The sequence below is a fragment of the Triticum aestivum genome, chromosome 4D (genome assembly GCF_018294505.1).
Source record: "Triticum aestivum cultivar Chinese Spring chromosome 4D, IWGSC CS RefSeq v2.1, whole genome shotgun sequence".
Classification (NCBI taxonomy): domain Eukaryota; kingdom Viridiplantae; phylum Streptophyta; class Magnoliopsida; order Poales; family Poaceae; genus Triticum; species Triticum aestivum.
The window spans coordinates 311,595,592-311,618,346 of record NC_057805.1 but is presented as its reverse complement, the minus strand read 5'-3'; positions in this window follow the sequence as shown (position 1 = coordinate 311,618,346).

Sequence of the window (22,755 nt, the reverse complement as noted above, 5' to 3'; positions counted from 1 at the left end):
GGTCCAAACCGAGCGATGTCCGGCGCCCCCTGGGCAACCAGGGTCTATGCCAACCCGACGTCTGGCTCATCCGGTGTGCCCTGAGAACGAGATATGTGCAGCTCCTATCGGGATTTGTCGGCACATCGGGCGGCTTTGCTGGTCTTGTTTTACCATTGTCGAAATGTCTTGTAAACCGGGATTCCGAGACTGATCGGGTCTTCCTGGGAGAAGGAATATCCTTCGTTGACCGTGAGAGCTTATAATGGGCTAAGTTGGGACACCCCTGCAGGGTATTATCTTTCGAAAGCCGTGCCCGCGGTTATGTGGCAGATGGGAATTTGTTAATATCCGGTTGTAGAGAACTTGACACTCGACTTAATTAAAACGCATCAACCGCGTGTGTAGCCGTGATGGTCTCTTTTCGGCGGAGTCCGGGAGGTGAACACGGTTTTTGGGTTATGTTTGACGTAAGTAGGAGTTCAGGATCACTTCTTGATCATTACTAGTTGACGACCGTTCCGTTGCTTCTCTTCTCGCTCTCGTTTGCGTATGTTAGCCACCATATATGCTTAGTGCTTGCTGCAGCTCCACCTCATTACCCTTTCCTTCCTATAAGCTTAAATAGTCTTGATCTCGCGGGTGTGAGATTGCTGAGTCCTCGTGACTCACAGATACTTCCAAACAGTTGCAGGTGCCGAAGATACCAGTGCAGGTGGCGCAACCGAGCTCAGGGGAGAGCTCGATGAAGCTCTTGTTCGTTGTGTTGTTTCGTTTCCTGTTGATCGGTAGTGGAGCCCAGTTGGGACGATCGGGGATCTAGCAGTTGGGTTGTCTTCTTTTATTTTGGTTCCGTAGTCGAACCTATGTGTGTACCTTGAATGATGTATGAATTCATTTATGTATTGTGTGAAGTGGCGATTGTAAGCCAACTCTTTATCCCATTCTTGTTCATTACATGGGATTGTGTGAAGATGACCCTTCTTGCGACAAAACCACAATGCGGTTATGCCTCTAAGTCGTGCCTCGACACGTGGGAGATATAGCCGCATCGTGGGTGTTACACTACAGCCTACGTTGCCAAGTCCATCTTCAACACTGAAGACAATGGCTCCATCACCAACGCTGATGATAATGACAAGGACGACTCTGCCCCCACCTACTGCTTCATGGCACGTGGTGCCAAGGTAAACTCACGCGATGCTTACTTTCAAACATCAAGTGAAGATGACTCTGATTGTGAATCCAAACCTAGCTATAGAACACTTGCTAAAATTGCAACTGAACAACAGAAAGCCATGGAACATATTCAAAAACTGTTAGACAAAAGCGATGACCTGTTGGACGCGGAAATGACCCGATCTCAGTCCTTAATTGAAGACATAAAAAATCTTCATGTTAAGTACGAGGAACTTGAAAGTCGTCATGAAACGCTCTCAACAACTCATGAAAAGCTTTCCTACGATTATCTTCAAAGGAAGCAAGAACTTGAGAAATTGGGAGCGGCTCATGAAGATCTTCAAAAAGAGAATGAGTCACTTCGCGCTCAACAGACCAGTTCCGCTCGGGAAGGATTTGAACCACCATGTCTAAAATGCCTTGAGCGTGATAACACTACTTCTGTTGCTGAATGTTCTACTGCTGCTACTTGTGCAATATCTTCAACTGTTGATGTGGTAACTTACCCCTCTACTGAGGATGCCACTACTATTGTTGATGAAAATGCTAGGTTGAAGACATTGCTTGAGACAGGGATGTACAAAAGTCTCAAAGGGCATCAGACACTGTGCGATGTCCTCAAAAAGCAGATTCTGAACCGAAACCCTAGAAAAGAGGGTGTTGGGTTCGAGAGGAAAATGAATGTTGATGGTTCTTACTGGAAGCCTGAGCAGTACCCCAAAACCACATGGGTTGCTACAAAGGGACCTTCAGTGGATCCATCCACCTTATCTGCTTCACTTGTGCTAACTCGATTGTTATTGATGAATCCTTTGATGCAAATTATAAACTGTTCAAGAATCAGAATGGTGAAGTGTTTGCCAGGTACATTGGTACTAACTGCAGGAATGGAACGCCTATGAAGAAGAACTGGGTGCCCAAAAAGTGTCTGGAGAATCTTCCTGTGAATGTTATCATGACACCACAAGGGAAGAAGACAAACCCCAGACCAAAGGCTTCATATGGTCCAAAGGCTTCATGCATACAGGGGACTCACCAGAGTCACCCTAACGCCAACGTTTTGAAGGGAAATCATACTCAGACTTATGAATATGAGCGTGTTTCTTCAAACCGCTGTGTTCATAAAACTAAGAACTTTTCTGCTTATTCATATGAGTATCATTCATCTCCTACAAGACTATTTGCTAGGGCTCCAAAGCCGAAGTTCTCAGATGTTGCACTTAGACTCATTGCTTCGAAGCCACCCCTGAAAATGTGGGTGATTAAGAAAACTTAACTCTCTTTTGCAGGGAAAGGTCTCCAGCCAAAAATCAAAGGCGTCCGATGCTATTGCTGGGGACCTAAAACATCCTGTGGGGCGCAAGATAGAATGCCCAAATGGTCTTACTATGTATTTTGTTCCTGAATTGCTTGCCAATCATCCTATCAGTCCTAACCTTGATCTGAGCTTTGATAATCCTCTTGTGCGTCGAATGTTTATGCTTCACAATACTCTTGGTGAAGCCTATCCCCCTAACTATACTGTAGGGTATGACACCTCATGCTTCGGAATGGATTATGGACAGCGGATGCACTAATCATATGACTGGTGATCGAAGTCTTCTCATGGACTCAACCTTACGTCCATCTGACAAGAGTCACATCACATTTGCTGACACTGGTAAAAGCAAGGTATTGGGTCTAGGTAGAGTTGCAATCTCAAAGGATCAGCACATGGATAAAGTGATGCTTGTTGAATCCCTTGGTTTCAACTTAATGTCTGTCTCAATGCTTTGTGACTTGAACATGATTGTGATATTTGGAAAATATTGTTGCCTTGTACTAATGGAATCTGACAAGTCTCTAGTCTTTGAAGGGTATCAAAAAGATGATTTGTACATGGTAGATTTCTCAGCAGGACCACAGCTGGCCGTATGTCTTCTAGCAAAGGCTTCAGAGTGCTGGCTCTGGCATCAGAGGCTAGGACATGTGGGCATGAGGAATCTGTACACTCTCGCGAGAAAAAACACGTCATAGGCATCGAGGGCGTCAAGTTCAAGAAGGATCACTTATGCGGTTCCTGCGAAGCTGGAAAGATGACGAGGGCCAAGCACCCCTCGAAGACAATCATGACGACATCTCAACCCTTCGAGCTGCTGCACATGGACTTATTTGGCCCTACTCACTACTCTACTCTCACTACTACTGCTTGTCTCTATGGCTTCGTCATTGTTGATGATTATTCAAGATATACGTGGGTGCATATAATCCTCTACAAGACTGAAGTGCAAGATGTCTTCAGACGCTTCGCCAACCGTGCCATGAATAACTATGGCGTCAAGATCAAGCATATCAGAGCTGACAACAGCACAGAGTTCAAGAACACCGGCCTCGACCTTTACCTGGATACATTGCGCATCACTCATGAGTTCTCCACTCCGTACACTCCTCAGCAGAATGGCATCATGGAGCGCAAGAACCAAACACTCATTGAGATGGCTCGGACGATGCTTGATGAATACAAGACTCCAAGAAAGTTCTGGCCCGAAGCCATTGATATTGCATGCTTCTGAAGAAGACATCCTGTGAACTCCTGACTGGTAAGAAGCCAAATGTCAGTTACTTCAGAGTATTTGGTGCTAGGTGCTGGATCAAGGATCCACATCACACTTCAAAATTTGCACCGAAAGCACATGAAGGTTTTATGCTTGGTTACGGAAAGGATTCGCACTCCTACAGAGTCTTGAACCTCTTTCACTATAAAGTGGTTGAAACTGTAGATGTGCGGTTTGATGAGACTAACGGCTCGCAAAGAGAGCACCTGCCAAATGTGCTAGATGAAGATCCACCAAGTGACTCCATCAAGCTCATGGCAACTGGAGAGATCATACCTTCCGAGGCACAGGCTGAAGAGGAACTCGTCATTTCTGCACCTAATCAACCTGAAGCCAATGTTCAGCCTAAAGACAATCCTCCAAATGATGACAATGATTAGCAAGAGCAAAATCTTCGTCCAGTTCATCCTCGTGTTGCAAATGAAGTACAGATTGAGAAGATAATTGATAGCATCAATGCACCAGGTCCACTCACTCGTTCAAGAGCAACACAGCTAGCAAATTTCTGTGGGCACTTTGCATTTGTCTCAATATCAGAACCCAAGAAAGTTGCTGAAGCCTTCATGGAACCTGAATGGATTCAAGCTATGCAAGAAGAGCTTCAACAGTTCAAGTTGAACAATGTGTGGGAACTAGTCAAGCGTCCTGACCCTCGCAAACACAACATAATAGGCACCAAATGGATATACCGCAACAAGCAAGATGAGCAAGGTCAAGTTGTCAGAAACAAGGCTCGTCTCGTTGCTCAAGGATACACTCAAGTTGAAGGGATAGACTTCGATGAAACATTTGCTCCTGTGGCTAGGCTTGAAGCCATTCGCATACTTCTAGCCTATGCAAACCATCATAACATCCTTTTGCATCAGATGGATGTGAAAAGTGCTTTTCTCAATGGCAAGATTGAAGAAGAAGTGTATGTTGCACAACCACTTGGCTTTGAAGATCCAAAACATCCTGATATGGTATACAAGCTTAACAAGGCATTGTATGGCCTCAAACAAGCCCCTCGCGCTTGGTATGACACACTCAAAGACTTCCTGAAGTGCAAAGGCTTCAAACCTGGTTCCCTGGATCCCACACTCTTCACGAAGACATATAATGGTGAACTGTTTGTGTGCCAAATATATGTGGATGACATTATCTTCAGCTGCACTAACCAGAAATACAGTGATGAGTTTGGGCACATGATGCAAGAGCAATATCAGATGTCCATGATGGGTTAATTGAAGTTCTTCCTTGGTCTTCAAATTCGTCAGCAGAGCAACGGCATCTTCATATCTCAATAGAAATGCCTCAAAGACTGCCTGAAGAAGTTTGGAATGCAAGACTGCAAAGGTTACACGACACCAATGCCAACCAAAAGTCATCTGGGTCCTGACGCCAATGGTAAAGAGTTTGATCAAAAGGTATACCGCTCCATGATTGGTTCTTTACTTTATTTATGTGCATCTAGGCCAGATATCATGCTTAGTGTTTGCATGTGTGCCCGATTCCAAGCGGCACCAAAGGAATCGCATCACTTAGCTATGAAGCGAATTCTTCGATATTTGGCTTACACCCCAACACTAGGATTATGGTATCCAAAGGGCTCAGAGTTTGATCTAGTTGGATTCTCGGATGCTGATTATGCTGGTGACAAGGTGGATCGCAAGTCTACATCAGGCACATGTCACTTTCTGGGACAATCACTTGTCTGTTGGTCTTCAAAGAAGCAGAACTGTGTATCTCTCTCCACTGCTGAATCTGAATACATTGCTGCTGGATCTTGCTGCGCTCAGCTTCTATGGATGAAGCAAACACTCAAGGACTATGGCATCCATCTGAAGCAAGTACCACTCTACTGCGACAATGAAAGCGCCATCAAGATTGCCAACAACCCAGTTCAACACTCGAAGACAAAGCACATTGAAATTCGTCATCACTTTCTCAGAGATCATGTCATGAAGGAAGATATTGATATCATTCACGTCAACACTGAAGAGCAATTGGCAGATATCTTCACAAAGCCCTTGGATGAGAAAAGGTTTTGCAAGTTGCGGTGTGAGCTAAATATCTTGGAATCCTCGAATGTCCTGTGATTAGAGCCACATCCTAACACTTATGCATGTTGATGACTTAGATGTGCAACCCACGAAGTAATGTATATCTTCAATCAATGAAGACTTACACTCTGAGTGTGAATACATTAATGCGGAATTTGACTTCGGAGCACAACGATAATTGTGCGTCGTGTCTGGGTCTAATACTTCCTATACGGTGGGTAACGCCACCACCAAACCTTTGTTAGAAGTGTTTCTCTTGGCATTACATTTTGCAAAGTCTTCGCATTCGATTTGTCTTCAACATTGATTTAAGTTCATGATTATCTTCACAATGCTGATCTGGTCTTACTAAGATATATACATATATTTGTGTTCTATCCTCTACAGCATTCACTTATAGCTATGTCTTCTCGTTTGAATCTTTTGAATTAAGTGAATGTGATCGGACCCTAATCTCCTCTATGCTTCTTCCTCAAATTCTATCTATCCAAATCATATGCATTCTATTGAAACCGTCGAATGTCTTCTCTGCGTCCTTGTCAGCAGAAGATACAAAGACAAACATTGAATCCGTTTTAAATGCTCAATCCTTATTGCCTGAAACCTGGAGAAGCCGGAACGACCACCCGACAGTCCAGGCGTGCGTGGGAACATGGAACAACTTCCAATGTGTTGCATGTTCGCCACGTGTCCCTCAGATGTGAACCGCCAGGGGAACCTGCGTAATTGCATTGTGCTGTCACTCTCCTTATAAATGCACATCACATCGTGGTCAAAATCTTTCTTCCACTTCCCCACCTCGACAAACCCTAGCACCACCGCTAGGTCTCGACGACACCGGCGACGAAGCGCTTAGCAGTCGCAACCCCACCGACGCCGTCCTCACGCCGGCCGCGGACCTCGTCTTCTCCGCCGCCGCCGTAGGTTGTCGGATCTCAGGTTCCGGCAAAACCCTTAAGGTTCGAACTCTGGGGTGCGCGCGAAGTTCTTTCCCTCCTACCGATCCACGCCCTAGCTCGCTAAGATCTCATGGATGAACTAGACGAACTCGCAACATAGAAAGACACGAGATTTATACTGGTTCGGGCCACCGATGTGGTGTAATACCCTACTCCAATGTGTGGTGGCGGATTGCCTCTTGGGCTAATGATGAGCAGTACAAGGGGAAGAACAGCCTCCTGAGGTTGAGGTGTTCTTGTGCTTGGTGAACTTGTGCGGTGAGAGCGTGACTTCTTCTGTCTCTCCCCTCTACTGTGGTGGCTAGCTCTACTTATATAGGCCCTGGTCCTCTCCCCAAATATTGAGCGGGAAGGGAGCCAACAACGACGATCAAATTTGAAAGGGGACAGTGATACATCCAATTTTCATCATGCTTTTATATCGATATTTATTGCAATATGGGCTGTAATTACACGTTATGTCATAATACTTATGCCTATTATCTCTTATTTTACAAGGTTTACATAAGGAGGGAGAATGCCGGCAGCTGGAATTCTGGGCTGGAAAAGGAGCAAATATTAGAGACCTATCTGCACAACTCCAAAAGTCCTGAAACTCTACGAAAGTCATTTTTGGAAAAAATACTGAACGGAAGAAATACGTCAGGGGGGCCACCACCTGCCCATGACGGTGGGGGCGCGCCCTACCCCCCAGGGCGTGCCCCTTACCTCGTGGGCCCCTTGTTGGCTCTCCGTGGCCATCTTCTGCTATATGAAGTCTTTTGTCGAGAAAAAATCATAAGCAACCTTTCGGGACGAGACTCCGCCGCCACGAGGCGGAACCATGGCGGAACCAATCTAAGGCTCCGGCAGAGCTGTTCTGTCAGGGACACTTCCCTCCGGGAGGGGGAAATCATCGCCATCGTCGTCACCAACGCTCCTCTCATCGGGAGAGGCCAATCTCCATCAACATCTTCACCAGCACCATCTCCTCTCAAAACCCTAGTTCATCTCTTGTATCCAATTCTTGTCTCCAAGTCCGGGATTGGTACTAGTAGGTTGCTAGTAGTGTTGATTACTCCTTGTAGTTGATGCTAGTTGGTTTATTTGGTGGAAGATCATATGTTTAGATCCTATATGCATATTAATACCCCTCTGATTATGAACATGAATATGCTTTGTGAGTAGTTACGTTTGTTCCTGAGGACATGGGAGAAGTCTTGCTATTAGTAGTCATGTGAATTTGGTATTCGTTCGATATTTTGATGAGATGTATGTTGTCAATCCTCTAGTGGTGTTATGTGAACGTTGACTACATAACACTTCACCATTATTTGGGACTAGAGGAAGGCATTGGGAAGTAATAAGTAGATGATGGGTTGCTAGAGTGACAAAAGCTTAAACCCTAGTTTATGCGTTGCTTCGTAAGGGGCTGATTTGGATCCATATGTTTCATGCTATTGTTAGGTTCACCTTAATACTTTTGTTGTAGTTGCGGATGCTTGCAATAGAGTTTAATCATAAGTGGGATGCTTGTTCAAGTAAGAACAGCACCCAAGCACCGGTCCACCCACATATCAAATTATCAAAGTACTGAACGCGAATCATATGAACGTGATGAAAACTAGCTTGACGATAATTCCCATGTGTCCTCGGGAGCGCTTTTCTCTATATAAGAGTTATTCCAGGCTTGTCCTTTGCTACAAAAAGGATTGGGCCACCTTGCTGCACTTTATTTACTTTTGTTACTTGTTGCTCGTTACAAATTATCCTATCACAAAACTATCTGTTACCTATTATTTCAGTGCTTGCAGAGAATACCTTGCTGAAAACCGCTTATCATTTCCTTCTGCTCCTCGTTGGGTTCGACACTCTTACTTATCGAAAGGACTACGATAGATCCCCTATACTTGTGGGTCATCAAGACTCTTTTCTGGCACCGTTGCCGGGGAGTGAAGCGCCTTTGGTAGGTAGAATTTGGTAAGGAAAAATTTATATAGTGTGCTGAAATTTACTGTCACTTGTTACTATGGAAAGTAATCCTCTGAGGGGCTTGTTCGGGGTATCTTCACCCCGACCAGTAGAGCAAAGAGTTGCTCCTCAACCTACTGAAAATGAAAATGTCCACTTTGAGATTCCTTCGGGTATGTTAGAAAAACTGCTAGCTAATCCTTTTGTAGGAGATGGAACAAAGCATCCTGATGAGCACCTAATATATGTGGATGAAGTTTGTGGATTATTTAAGCTTGCAGGTATACCCGGTGATGTTGTTAAGAGGAAGGTCTTCCCTTTATCTTTGAAGGGAGATGCATCGACATGGTATGGGCTATGTGATGATATGGGATCATGGAACTACAAACGATTGAAATTGGAATTTCATCAGAAATTTTATCCTATGCATCTTGTTCATCATGATCGCAATTATATATATAATTTTTGGCCTCGCGAAGGAGAAAGCATCGCTCAAGCTTGGGGGAGGCTTAAATCAATGTTATATTCATGCCCCAATCATGAGCTCTCAAGAGAAATAATTATTCAAAATTTTTATGCTCGGCTTTCTGATAACAATCGCACCATGCTTGATACTTCTTGTGCTGGCTCTTTTATGATGAAGACTATTGAATTCAAATGGAATTTATTGGATAAATTAAACGCAACTCTGAAGATTGGGATCTCGACGAAGGTAAGGAGTCAGGTATGACACCTAAGTTTGATTGTGTTAAATCTTTTATGGATACCGATGTTTTCCATAAATTTAGCACTAAATATGGACTTGACTCTAAGATAGTAGCTTCATTATGTGAATCTTTTGCTACTTATGTTGATCTTCCCAAGGAGAAGTGGTTTAAATATCATCCTCCCATAGAGGTAAAAGTTGAAGAAAAGATTATCACTTATAATGATCCTGTTGTTCCTACTTCTTATGCTGAGAAACCACCTTTCCCTGTTAGGATAAAGGATCATGCTAAAGCTTCAACTGTGGTTCGTAAAAGCAATATTAGAACTTATACACCTCCTGAGCAAATTAAAGTTGAACCTAATATTGCTATTGTTAAAGATCTCTTGTCTGATAATATTGATGGGCATGTTATTCATTTCCGTGATGAAACTGCTAGAATTGCCAAACCTTGTGCTAAAGATAAACATAGACCTGTGGTAGGCATGCCTGTTATTTCTATTAAAATAGGAGATTATTGTTATCATGGCTTATGTGATATGGGTGCTAGTGCTAGTGCCATACCTATTGACTTATACAAAGAAATTAAGCATGATATTGCACCTGCTGAGTTAGAAGATATTGATGTTACAATTAAACTTGCCAATAGAAATATTATTTCACCAATGGGAATTGTTAGAGATGTTGAAGTCTTGTGCGGGAAAACTAAATATCCTGCTGATTTTCTTGTTCTTGGTTCCCCACAAGATAGCTGTTGTCCCATTATATTTGGTAGACCCTTCTTGAACACCGTTAATGCTAAGATAGACTGCAAAAAGGATGTTGTTACTATTGGTTTAGGTGATATGTCTCATGAGTTTAATTTCTCTAAATTTCGTAGACAACACCGTGAAGAGGAATTACCTAGTAGGGATGAAATTATTGGTCTTGCTTCTATTGCCGTACCTCCTAGTGATCCTTTAGAACAATATTTGCTAGACCATGAAAATGATATGTTTATGAATGAAAGAAGGGAAATAGATGAAGTGTTCTTTAAACAGGAACCTATCCTGAAACACAATTTGCCTGTTGAAATCCTAGGGGATCCTCCTCCACCCAAGGGTGATCCCGTGTTTGAGCTCAAACCTTTACCTGATACTCTTAAATATGCTTATCTCGATGAGAAAAAGATATATCCTGTTATTATTAGTGCTAACCTTTCAGAGCATGAAGAAGAAAGACTATTGAAAACTCTGAAGAAGCACCGTGCTGCTATTGGATATACTCTTGATGATCTTAAGGGCATTAGTCCCACTCTATGTCAACATAAAATAAATTTGGAAGAAGATGCCAAACCAGTTCGTGATCATCAACGACGGCTGAATCCTAAGATGAAGGAAGTGGTAAGAAAGGAAATACTAAAGCTCCTTGAGGCAGGTATAATTTATCCCGTTGCTGATAGTTAGTGGGTAAGTCTTGTCCATTATGTCCCTAAGAAGGGAGGTATTACCATCGTTCCTAATGATAAAGATGAATTGATTCCGCAAAGAATTATTACAGGTTATAGGATGGTAATTGATTTCCGCAAATTAAATAAAGGCTACTAAGAAAGATCATTACCCCTTACCTTTTATCGATCAAATGCTAGAAAGATTGTCCAAACAAACACATTTTTGCTTTCTAGATGGTTATTCTGGTTTCTCTCAAATACCTGTGTCAGCCAACGATCAATCTAAAACTACTTTTACTTGCCCTTTTGGTACTTTTGCTCATAGACGTATGCCTTTTGGTTTATGTAATGCACCTGCTACCTTTCAAAGATGCATGATGGCTATATTCTCTGACTTTTGTGAAAAGATTTGTGAGGTTTTCATGGACGACTTCTCCGTCTATGGATCCTCTTTTGATGATTGCTTGAGCAACCTTGATCGAGTTTTGCAGAGATGTGAAGAAACTAATCTTGTCTTGAATTGGGAAAAGTGCCACTTTATGGTTAATGAAGGTATTGTCTTGGGGCATAAAGTTTCTGAAAGAGGCATTGAGGTTGATAAAGCCAAGGTTGATGCTATTGAAAAGATGCCATGTCCCAAGGACATCAAAGGTATAAGAAGTTTCCTTGGTCACGCCGGATTTTATAGGAGGTTCATTAAGGATTTCTCAAAAATTTCTCGGCCTCTGACTAATTTATTACAAAAAGATATACCATTTGTCTTTGATGATGATTGTGTAGAAGCATTTGAAATACTTAAGAAAGCATTGATCTCTGCACCTATTGTTCAGCCACCTGATTGGAATTTACCCTTTGAAATTATGTGTGATGCTAGTGATTATGCTGTAGGTGTTGTTCTAGGGCAAAGAGTTGATAAGAAATTAAATGTTATTCAATATGCTAGTAAAACTCTAGACAATGCTCAAAGAAATTATGCTACTACTGAAAAAGAATTCTTAGCAGTTGTATTTGCTTGTGATAAGTTCAGACCTTATATTGTTGATTCTAAAGTAACTATTCACACGGATCATGCTGCTATTAAATATCCTAAAGAAAGATGCTAAACCTAGACTTATTAGATGGGTTCTCCTGCTACAAGAATTTGATTTGCATATTGTTGATAGAAAGGGAGATGAGAACCTCGTTGCAGACAACTTGTCTAGGTTAGAAAATGTTCTTGATGACCCACTACCTATTGATGATAGCTTTCCTGATGAGCAATTAAATGTTATAAATGCCTCTCGTAGTACTCCGTGGTATGCTGATTATGCTAATTATATCGTGGCTAAATTTATACCACCTAGTTTCACATACCAGCAAAAGAAAAAGTTTTTCTATGATTTGAGACATTACTTTTGGAATGACCCACATCTTTATAAAGAAGGAGTAGATGGTGTTATTAGACGTTGTGTACCTGAGCATGAACAGGAACAGATCCTACGCAAGTGTCACTCCGAGGCTTATGGAGGACACCACGCTGGAGATAGAACCGCACATAAGGTATTGCAATCTGGTTTTTATTGGCCTACTCTCTTCAAGGATGCCCGTACGTTTGTCTTATCTTGCGATGAATGCCAAAGAATTGGTAACATTAGTAGACGTCAAGAAATGCCTATGAATTATTCACTTGTTATTGAACCATTTGATGTTTGGGGCTTTGATTATATGGGACCTTTTCCTGCCTCTAATGGTTACACACATATTTTAGTTGCTGTTGATTACGTTACTAAGTGGGTAGAAGCTATTCCAACTAGTAGTGCTGATCATAACACTTCTATTAAGATGCTTAAGGAAGTTATTTTTCCGAGGTTTGGAGTCCCTAGATATTTAATGACTGATGGTGGTTCACATTTTGTTCATGGTGCTTTCCATAAAATGCTTGCTAAGTATGATGTTAGCCATAGAATTGCATCTCCTTATCACCCGCAGTCTAGTGGTCAAGTAGAATTGAGTAATAGAGAGCTCAAATTAATTTTGCAAAAGACTATTAATAGATCTAGGAAGAATTGGTCCAAGAAACTTGATGATGCATTATGGGCCTGCAGAACTGCATATAAAAATCCTATGGGTATGTCTCCGTATAAAATGGTTTATGGAAAAGCATGTCACTTACCTCTCGAACTAGAACATAAGGCTTATTGGGCTATTAAATAGCTCAACTATGATTTCAAACTTGCCGGTGAGAAAAGGTTATTTGACATAAGCTCACTTGTTGAATGGAGAACCCAAGCTTATGAAAATGCCAAGTTGTTTAAAGAAAAAGTTGAAAGATGGCATGACAAGAGAATACAAAAGCGTGAGTTTAATGTAGGTGAGTATGTATTGCTATACAACTCTCGTTTAAGATTTTTTGCAGGAAAACTTCTCTCTAAATGGGAAGGTCCTTACGTTATCGAGGAGGTCTATCGTTTCGGTGCCATAAAAATCAACAACTTCAAAGGCACAAATCCGAAGGTGGTGAACGGTCAAAGAATCAAACATTATATCTCAGGTAATCCTATAAATGTGGAAACCAATGTTATTGAAACTGTAACCCCGGAGGAATACATAAGGGACACTTTCTGGAACATTTCAGATTCCGAAAAGGAATAGGTATGTGGTACGGTAAGTAAACCGACTCCAAAACAGTTCTAAAGGCAATATTTCTCCGTTTTGGAATATTTAGAAAAATAGAAAAATAAGAAGCAGTCCGGGAAGGACACGAGGGTGGAGGGCGCGCCCTACCCTACTTGGCATGCCCCCTACCTCGTGGGCACCTCGTGTCCTCTCCGGACTCTGTTTTCTTGCACGATACGTATTTTGGTCGGTAAAAATTCATTATATAATCTCCCGAAGGTTTTGACCACCGTATCACGCAATTGCCCTCTGTTCTTGTTTCGAGCTATTTTCTGTTAGGGTTGTCAACGCCAGGCATCATGTCGTCCCCCTCCTCCAACAATGGTGACAACGATGATTGGCTAATGAAGATAGAGCTGAAGACGGAAGAACCCATGGAGATCAACAAGGATGAAGGGATCAAGAAAGCCACGGAGGGTCAAGCTCCGGCAGCAGAAGACATACTTCAACTTGATCACAATCTTCTTACCCCAACTGAGATCGAAGCTTTCAAGATGATTGAGTTAGCTTGTATACAGAACAAGTATCTCACACATGAAAATATTTTGTTGAAGGAGCATATTGTTGCACTCAAGGGCATTATCCGCAAGCTGGAGGACCTCCTACGCTCGATGTGCGACTATCCATCATCACCACCATCCTCTTCACCAGCAAAGGAGATATAATCACATGGGTATGGGAACTCCCCTTGGCAACCGCCATGCTTGGGGGAGATGCCCCGGTATCGTATCACCTTCACACTCCTATCTTTACCTTTTTTCTTAGTTCGATCCTATTAGTAGAATCTTGATCTAGTAGAATAAAAGTTTTGGTATGATCTAGTTTTGAGTTTTGCTTTATGATCCCTTCTATGTAATTGAGTCCGTGAGCTATATAATAAAGAATAGTGTTGAGTCAAGGGCTTGATTATCTTGCTATGATCTTGAGTGAATAAAAAAGAGAGAAAAAGAATAAAAAGAAATAAAGAGATCATATTGATCTTATTGAGAGTAATGACTTCACATAGAAAGAGTATGATGATTAAAAATTGTTGAGAGTTGACAAGCATAGCTTTGGTCATTGTTACAATTAATAGGAAGTAATAAAGAAAGAGAGGTTTCACATATAAATATACTATCTTGGACATCTTTTATGATTGGGAGCACTCATTAAAATATGACATGCTAAAGAGTTGATGTTGGACAAGGAAGACAACGTAATGGGTTATGTTTTCTTATATCTGAGATAAAGTATATTATCATGGATCATCCAACATGTTGGGCTTGTCTTTCCCCCTCATGCTAGCCAAATTCTTTGCACCAAGTAGAGATACTACTTGTGCTTCCAAAAACCCTTAAACCAGTTTTGCCATGAGAGTCCACCATATCTACCTATGGATTGAGTAAGATCCTTCAAGTAAGTTGTCATCGGTGCAAGCAATAAAATTGCTCTCTAAATATGTAAGATTGATTGGTGTGGAGGAAATAAGCTTTATACAATCTTGTGATGTGGAAGAAATAAAAGCGACGGACTGCATAATAAAGGTTCATATCACAAGTGGCAATATAAAGTGACGTTCTTTCGCATTAAGATTTTGTGCATCCAACCCTGAAAGCGCATGGCAACCTCTGCTTCCCTCTGCGAAGGGCCTATCTTTTATTATATCTTCTTCCTTATGCAAGAGTCATGGTGATCTTCACCTTCCCTTTTTATATTTTATCCTTTGGCAAGCACAGGGTGTTGGAAAGATTCTGATAGATATATCTAATTGGATGTAAGTCACCATGAGCTATTATTGTTGACATTACCCTTGAGGTAAAAGGTTGGGAGGTGAAACTATAAGCCCCTATCTTTCTCTGTGTCCGATTAAAACTCCATGAAAGTCCTGAAACTCCACGAAAGTCATTTTTGGAAATAATAAAAAATACTGAACGAAAGAAATACGTCAGGGGGGCACCACCTGCCCACGAGGGTGGGGGCGCGCCCTGCCTCGTGGGCCCCCTGTTGGCTCTCCGGTGGCCATCTTCTGCTATATGAAGTCTTTCGTCGAGAAAAAAATCATAAGCAACCTTTCGGGACGAGACTCCGCCGCCACGAGGCGGAACCTTGGCGGAACCAATCTAGGGCTCCGGCAGAGCTGTTCTGCTGGGGACACTTCCCTCCGGGAGGGGGAAATCATCGCCATCGTCATCACCAACGCTCCTCTCATCGGGAGAGGGAAATCTCCATCAACATCTTCACCAGCACCATCTCCTCTCAAAACCCTAGTTCATCTCTTGTATCCAATTCTTGTCTCCAAGTCCGGGATTTGTACTAGTAGGTTGCTAGTAGTGTTGATTACTCATTGTAGTTGATGCTAGTTAGTTTATTTGGTGGAAGATCATATGTTCAGATTGTTGGGGAACGTTGTAATAATTCAAAAATTTCCTACGTGTCACCAAGATCAATCTAGGAGATGCTAGCAACGAGAGAGAGGGAGTGCATCTTCATACCCTTGAAGATCGCTAAGCGGAAGCGTTACAAGAATGCGGTTGATGGAGTCGTACTCGCGGCGATTCAAATCGCAGAAGATCCGATCTAGCGCCAAACAGACGGCGCCTCCGCGTTCAACACACGTACAGCCCGGGGACGTCTCCTCCTTCTTGATCCAGTAAGGGGAGAGGAGAAGTTGAGGGAGAACTCCAGCAGCACAACGGCATGGTGGCAATGGAGCTCGTGGTTCTCCGGCAGAGCTTCACTAAGCACTACGGAGGAGGAGGAGTTGGAGGAGGAGAGGGCTGCGACTTTCCAGGGGTGCGGCTGCCCTCCCACCCCCTCTATTTATAGGAGCAAGGGAGAGGGGGGCCGGCCCCCTCCAGATGGATCTAGAGGGGGGGCGGCGGCCAAGGGGGGAGGCTTGCCCCCCAAGCCAAGGGGGCGCCCCCTTTAGGGTTTCCCCCCAACCCTAGGCGCATGGGCCCTAGGGGGGTTTGGCGCCCAGCCCACCTAGGAGCTGGTTCCCCTCTATATTCGGCCCATAGGGCCCTCCGGGGCAGGTGGACCCCCGGAACCCTTTCGGTGGTCCCGGTACAATACCAATATACCCCCGAACACTTCCGGCGACCGAATAAGGACTTCCCATATATAAATCTTCGTCTCCGGACCATTCCGGAACTCCTCGTGACGTCCGGGATCTCATCTGGGACTCCGAACAACCTTCGGTAACCACATACTATTTCCCATAACAACTCTAGCGTCACCGAACCTTAAGTGTGTAGACCCTACGGGTTCGGGAACCATGCAGACATGACCGAGACACCTCTCCGGCCAATAACCAATAGCGGGATCTGGATACCCATATTGGCTCCCACATGTTCCACGATGATCTCATCGGATGAACCACGATGTCGGGGATTCAATCAATCCCGTATACAATTCCCTTTGTCCATCGGTATGTTACTTGCCCGAGATTCGATCGTCGGTATCCCAATACCTCGTTCAATCTCGTTACCGGCAAGTCTCTTTACTCGTTCCGTAACGCATGATCCCGTGGCTAACTCCTGAGTCACATTGAGCTCATTATGATGATGCATTACCGAGTGGACCCAGAGATACCTCTCCGTCATACGGAGTGACAAATCCCTATCTCGATTCGTGCCAACCCAACAGACACTTTCGGAGATACCTGTAATGCACCTTTATAGCCACCCAGTTACGTTGTGACGTTTGGTACACCCAAAGCATTCCTACGGTATCCGGGAGTTGCACAATCTCATGGTCTAAGGAAACGATACTTGACATTAGAAAAGCTCCTAGCAAACGAACTACACGATCTTGTGCTATGCTTAGGATTGGGTCTTGTCCATCACATCATTCTCCTAATGATGTGATCCCGTTATCAATGACATCCAATGTCCATGGTCAGGAAACTATAACCATCTATTGATCAACGAGCTAGTCAACTAGAGGCTTACTAGGGACACGTTGTGGTCTATGTATTCACACATGTATTACGGTTTCGAGTTAATACAATTATAGCATGAACAATAGACAATTATCATGAACAACGAAATACAATAATAACCATTTTATTATTGCCTCTAGGGCATATTTCCAACAAAGATCCTATATGCATATTAATACCCCTCTGATTATGAACATGAATATGCTTTGTGAGTAGTTACGTTTGTTCCTGAGGACATGGGAGAAGTCTTGCTATTAGTAGTCATGTGAATTTGGTATTCGTTCGATATTTTGATGAGATGTATGTTGTCTATCCTCTAGTGGTGTTATGTGAACCTCGACTACATAACACTTCACCATTATTTGGGCCTAGAGGAAGGCATTGGGAAGTAATAAGTAGATGATGGGTTGCTAGAGTGACAGAAGCTTAAACCCTATTTTATGCGTTGCTTCGTAAGGGGCTGATTTGGATCCATATGTTTCATGCTATGGTTAGGTTTACCTTAATACTTTTGTTGTAGTTGCGGATGCTTGCAATAGAGTCAATCATAAGTGGGATGCTTGTTCAAGTAAGAACAGCACACAAGCACCGGTCCACCCACATATCAAATTATCAAAGTACCGAACGCGAATCATATGAACGTGATGAAAACTAGCTTGACGATAATTCCCATGTGTCCTCGGGAGCGCTTTTCTCTATATAAGAGTTTGTCCAGGCTTGTCCTTTGCTACAAAAAGGATTGGGCCACCTAGCTGCACTTTATTTACTTTTGTTATTTGTTGCTAGTTACAAATTATCCTATCACAAAACTATCTGTTACCTATTATTTCAGTGCTTGCAGAGAATACCTTGCTGAAAACCGCTTATCATTTCCTTCTGCTCCTCGTTGGGTTCGACACTCTTACTTATCGAAAGGACTATGATAGATCCCCTATACTTGTGGGTCATCAGACAGCTAGTACAAGCTATCCTGACAAAAGCGGTCTTCGCCTGCAAAAGGCTCTGGTGATGACGCCGTCTTGGGCTCCATGGTGACCTCCGTCTTGCCGTCCTGCAGGTCTTGGTCTCATTGCACCGATATGGAAACCTTTGCTTGACGCCTCGGTACTCCGCGCCTGCGCCTGCTTCTTTAGCACCAAAGAGGAAACAAGGACGTTGCGCGCCCTGGCACCTGCCTGGTGTCGATCGTCATGGCTCATGTCACAAGAGCCTCGTGAGGTTTGCCTCGCCTTGATATCTCCGCTCCGCGTGAGCCTGCCTGGCTAGGCCGCTCCTGAGGAGGTCTTGCATCGTCCGCCTCGCGAGGCTTGGCCCCTCGCGAAGGTCTTGATTGCCTTGCTGATGAAGATGGGCCATACGGCCCGCTAGCTTAGCCACGCCGTGGGTCGCAGGCAGGCAAGTCTGGGGACCCCCGCTCCCAGAACCCCGACAGTAGCCCCCGGGCCCAAGGCGCGCTCGGGCTTGGCTTCGAGGCGAAGCCAAGGGTCAAGTACGGAGCGCCGCGAGCCCCAAAAGCCTGCGGCCTCGATTGACGCCTGGCGGTTGATTGGACGTGGGCATCTCCGCTTCCCCACGCTGCCTCGGCAACTGCCTGAGTTGACAAGTCCCTGCGACATGCAAGGAAAACCATCATTACCTGTGATCGTGAGAGGCGCCGGTTGGCCTCCTTCCGCTATAAATGGGAAGGGAGGGGCGGAGCCCCCGTCGCCCATATCTTCCCGGTTCACTTGCTTCTTCCTCCTTGTTTCTCCGCTTGCAACAATGGCGCCCATCCGAAGGTTTTCCGCGGACGAGAAAGGAAAGGCTGCCTGCGACGATCCGGGGCCACTCCCGCCGAAGAAGAGGCTGGTCCATCGCCGTGACAAAATGGGGATGTAGGTGGTGACGAGGCCTTGGTGCGAGCCGCCTCCCCCTGGGTACCCGCTACCTGTGTACACCCGAGCCGAGGGCTCAGGAGGGCGGAGCGACGAGCGGCGCCGCCCGCGCCATGCCGGTGGTTGCCGTCCAGCGGCAACGCATGCGATCACTCTGGGAGTCCATGCTGCGGACTCCTCGCGCGAGTTCGTGCTATGGGTGCTGATGCCCCCAAGCTCTTGGATCCGCTTCCCGCGGTTCTTCTCCGACGTGATGCCGCCGAGAGGGCCCCTCGAGCTTTGGTTGCAGCACGCCAACTGCGATGCTTCGGCGACCGGAGCAGAGATCGAACCGGTCCCTGCTGGCAAGATCTTCATGACCCGCGGCTGGGGCGAGGTCACGCGTGTTTGTCGTGCGAGGGGTGGCCTTGCGATCCACTTTGAGTACGACGGCGCCACCACACTCTTCTTCAAGGTCTTCGATGCGGAGGGCCGCCGCCTGGAGTGTTTCCCTGCAGGGGAGCGCCAGGCTGACGCACGCTCCGCTCGTGGCTACTCCAGCAGCAGTAGCCCCTGGGAGAACAGTAGCTCTCCTGAGCCTTACGAGACTCCGGAGATGAGCGACGACAGCTACGTGCCCCCGAGCTCTCGCCGGGCTCGGAACAAGGCTGCGGCGTCCAGCCGCCGCCGCCGATCTGGATGAGGTTGGTGCCTGCCTCCCGTGGCCCACTGTTGATGATGGCATCCACCACGGGGGGGCGTAGATAGGATTCTTCTTAGTTCTCGTTTCCGTTTCCTGCGGAGAATCATGAGGTACCCCGTGGGGGTGTGTAAGGATCCGTGATGCCCTTTTGTGTATATCTTCCTTATTATGAAAATTTGTGAGCGCATGTCCTGTCAAGGCTCGATCTCCCCTTTCCAACCCCGCGATAGCCTGTTGCTCTACGCTGACAGGTCCCAGTCCCCAGGCAGGCTACAGCCGTCGCTGGTATGCTAGGTCACATGTCGTGGTCAAGGCCAGGAGGTGTGCGGCCCAAGGTCTGGTAAGAGCCCCTGAGGCGCGATGCTCAGGAGGTCCCCTTTAGCGCTCAAGCAGCTACGGCAAGATAAGAAAGGGAGGCGACGTGGCCGCGGCAGAGCTGCGATGACCGCGACCCTAAGGTTCCAACGATTAGCCGATTCGAGTGCAAGACTTATCTCAGTGGCGCGGGGTCGATTCTTCGCGATGCGCCAGGCCTATGCGCAGATCCCCGCAGCGTAGCTAGGTTAGGCCCGCACGAGTCTTCCCCTCCCCATGCTCTCCTTAGTGCTCTACGTCCTCAGATCCCGGCCCTCGAGCAAGCTCAGCCGCCGCTGGTATGCCAGGTCGCGATGCCGAGGTCAAGGCCAGGGGGTGAGGGCTGGAGAGCCAGTAAGAGCTCCTGAGTCGCGATGCTCAGGAGCCCCCCTTTTAACGTGCAAGCGAATTGCACGAAGGAAAAGGAAGCTCGGGGTGCCACCCGCTATCTTCTTCATGAGGTTCCTGCAATCCATCACAAAAGGAGACACGGTTTTGCCGTTATGGTTGCCAGCCTGCCGCTGGTCGCTTGGTGAGGAGACGAATGTACTGAGGGCCTGGTGAGGTGACGTGCGCGAGGCGTGCCGCGAGCCAGAGCTCGACCGCTCAGGTTTGTCGACGTGGCAGGGACGGACCCATGGACCAGCGTCGTGCCAGTGTGAGGAGGCCCCGTGGGGGCGACGACCGAGCAGGTAGCAATCAGGCAGGTTAAGCATGGAAGGCAAACCAGCTTGGGTAAATGCGGAAAGGTACATGCCACTGGGTCAGGCCCGAGCGGCTTGGGGATGATGCAGCCCGAGGAGCGCCCCCAGCAAGGTAAGCTAAAGACATAAGCAAAGGATACACGCCACAGGGACAGACCCACGCGGCCTGGGAATAATGCCGCCCGAGGGGCGCTCCCAGCTAAATGAACTTGGAAAATGTCACCTGGTTTTGTCGACGAAGAAGAGTTGGTGCAGCTGAAGGCGTGCGTCGAAGGAATGGCTCCTCACGAGCCACCGGGGCCCTGAGCCTCGGGAGGCCCTAGGGGCTTAGGTGGTTCCCTGAGGACCATCTCCATCTCCGCCAGGACGGCGTGGTGCTTGGCCTCCTGAGTCGCCATGATGCGCCGCATGTTGCGCTGATAGGCTGACGACATGCTCTGCAGGCCAAAGGGCATGCGAACGTAGCTGTGCGGTGGACCCTCGCAGCACCCCACGCGCGAAGGCCAGAATAGCTCATGTGATGTGGCCCTATTGAGCCCTGGGACATCGATGCAGACACGCAGCCCGGCATCCTCGCCTGGATGGGGGGCTGTGCCTCGTGAGCGGCGGTCGCCGCGCATGACCCTTGCGTCTTGCAGTTCCTGAGTGGTCTTGGTGGCGAACTCCTGAGCGATGGGCGCTCCCTTTCCTATGATCTCTTGAGGGAAACGTGTCGCGAAGCACACCTCCAAGTGGTGCCCAAGCGCCTCCCTCGTGATGTGGGCAAGGTCCGAGGCCTTCCAGAAGAAAGCCCCCGAGCCCTGCCCGAGGAGGGCGCGCCTTCCTATGCGACGGAGGGAGGCGCCCCTGGAGCGGGCGCTGATCCTGATGAGGTTCCAGCTGCGATGCCACCCTTCTGAGGCCCGGCATGGCGCGGCTGCTTCTTCTTGGGGATGGCCTCCGGAGGGCCCTCACTTCTGCTGTCGGGGTCGTCGATTGCTGCAGCTTGGAAGGCGCGCTCGAGGGAGCACACCGCATCTCTTTCTTCACATGGGACCGTGATGATTCCGCCGCTTCCCGGCATCTTGAGAACGTTGTAGCCGTGGTGGGTGACGACCATTAACTTGGCCAGGGCTGGATACCCGAGGATGGCATTGTATGGCAGACGGATGTGGGCAACATCAAAGTCGATGAGCTTGGTGCGGTAGTTCTTGCATTCCCCGAAGGTGACAGGGAGGCGGACCTGCCCAATTGGTGTGGTGGAACCGTCGGTCACCCCTGAGAAAGGCTTGGTAGGCTGAAGTTGCTCGTATGGCACTTGGAGGTTGTCGAATGTGTCGACGGACAGGACATTGAGCCCCGCGCCACCATCGATGAGGGTCTTGGTGACTTGTACATTGCTGATGACTGGGGAGCACAGCATCAGGAGGGCGCCAGCAGTGGTTGCGCACTTGAGCTGATCTGCCGAGTTGAAGGTGATGGCGCACTGGGACCACTTGAGCGGGCGCGTGGCCTCGAGCTTGGGTAGGACTGCGTTCACTTCACGAGCAAACTGTTTGAAGATGCGCTGCGAGGCTGGGGCCTGAGCTCCGCCCAAGATACAGGCGATTGCACGTGGCTCCTGGAAGCCCCCATCCCCCTCGTCTTGGTGGTGGTCGTCGTTCCTCCTTGGCGGTGGCGGCAGCGGGGGAAGACCGGCATTGCCCTGAGGGCGGTCCTCGCGAGGCTAGTCTCTCCAGGCGCCCTC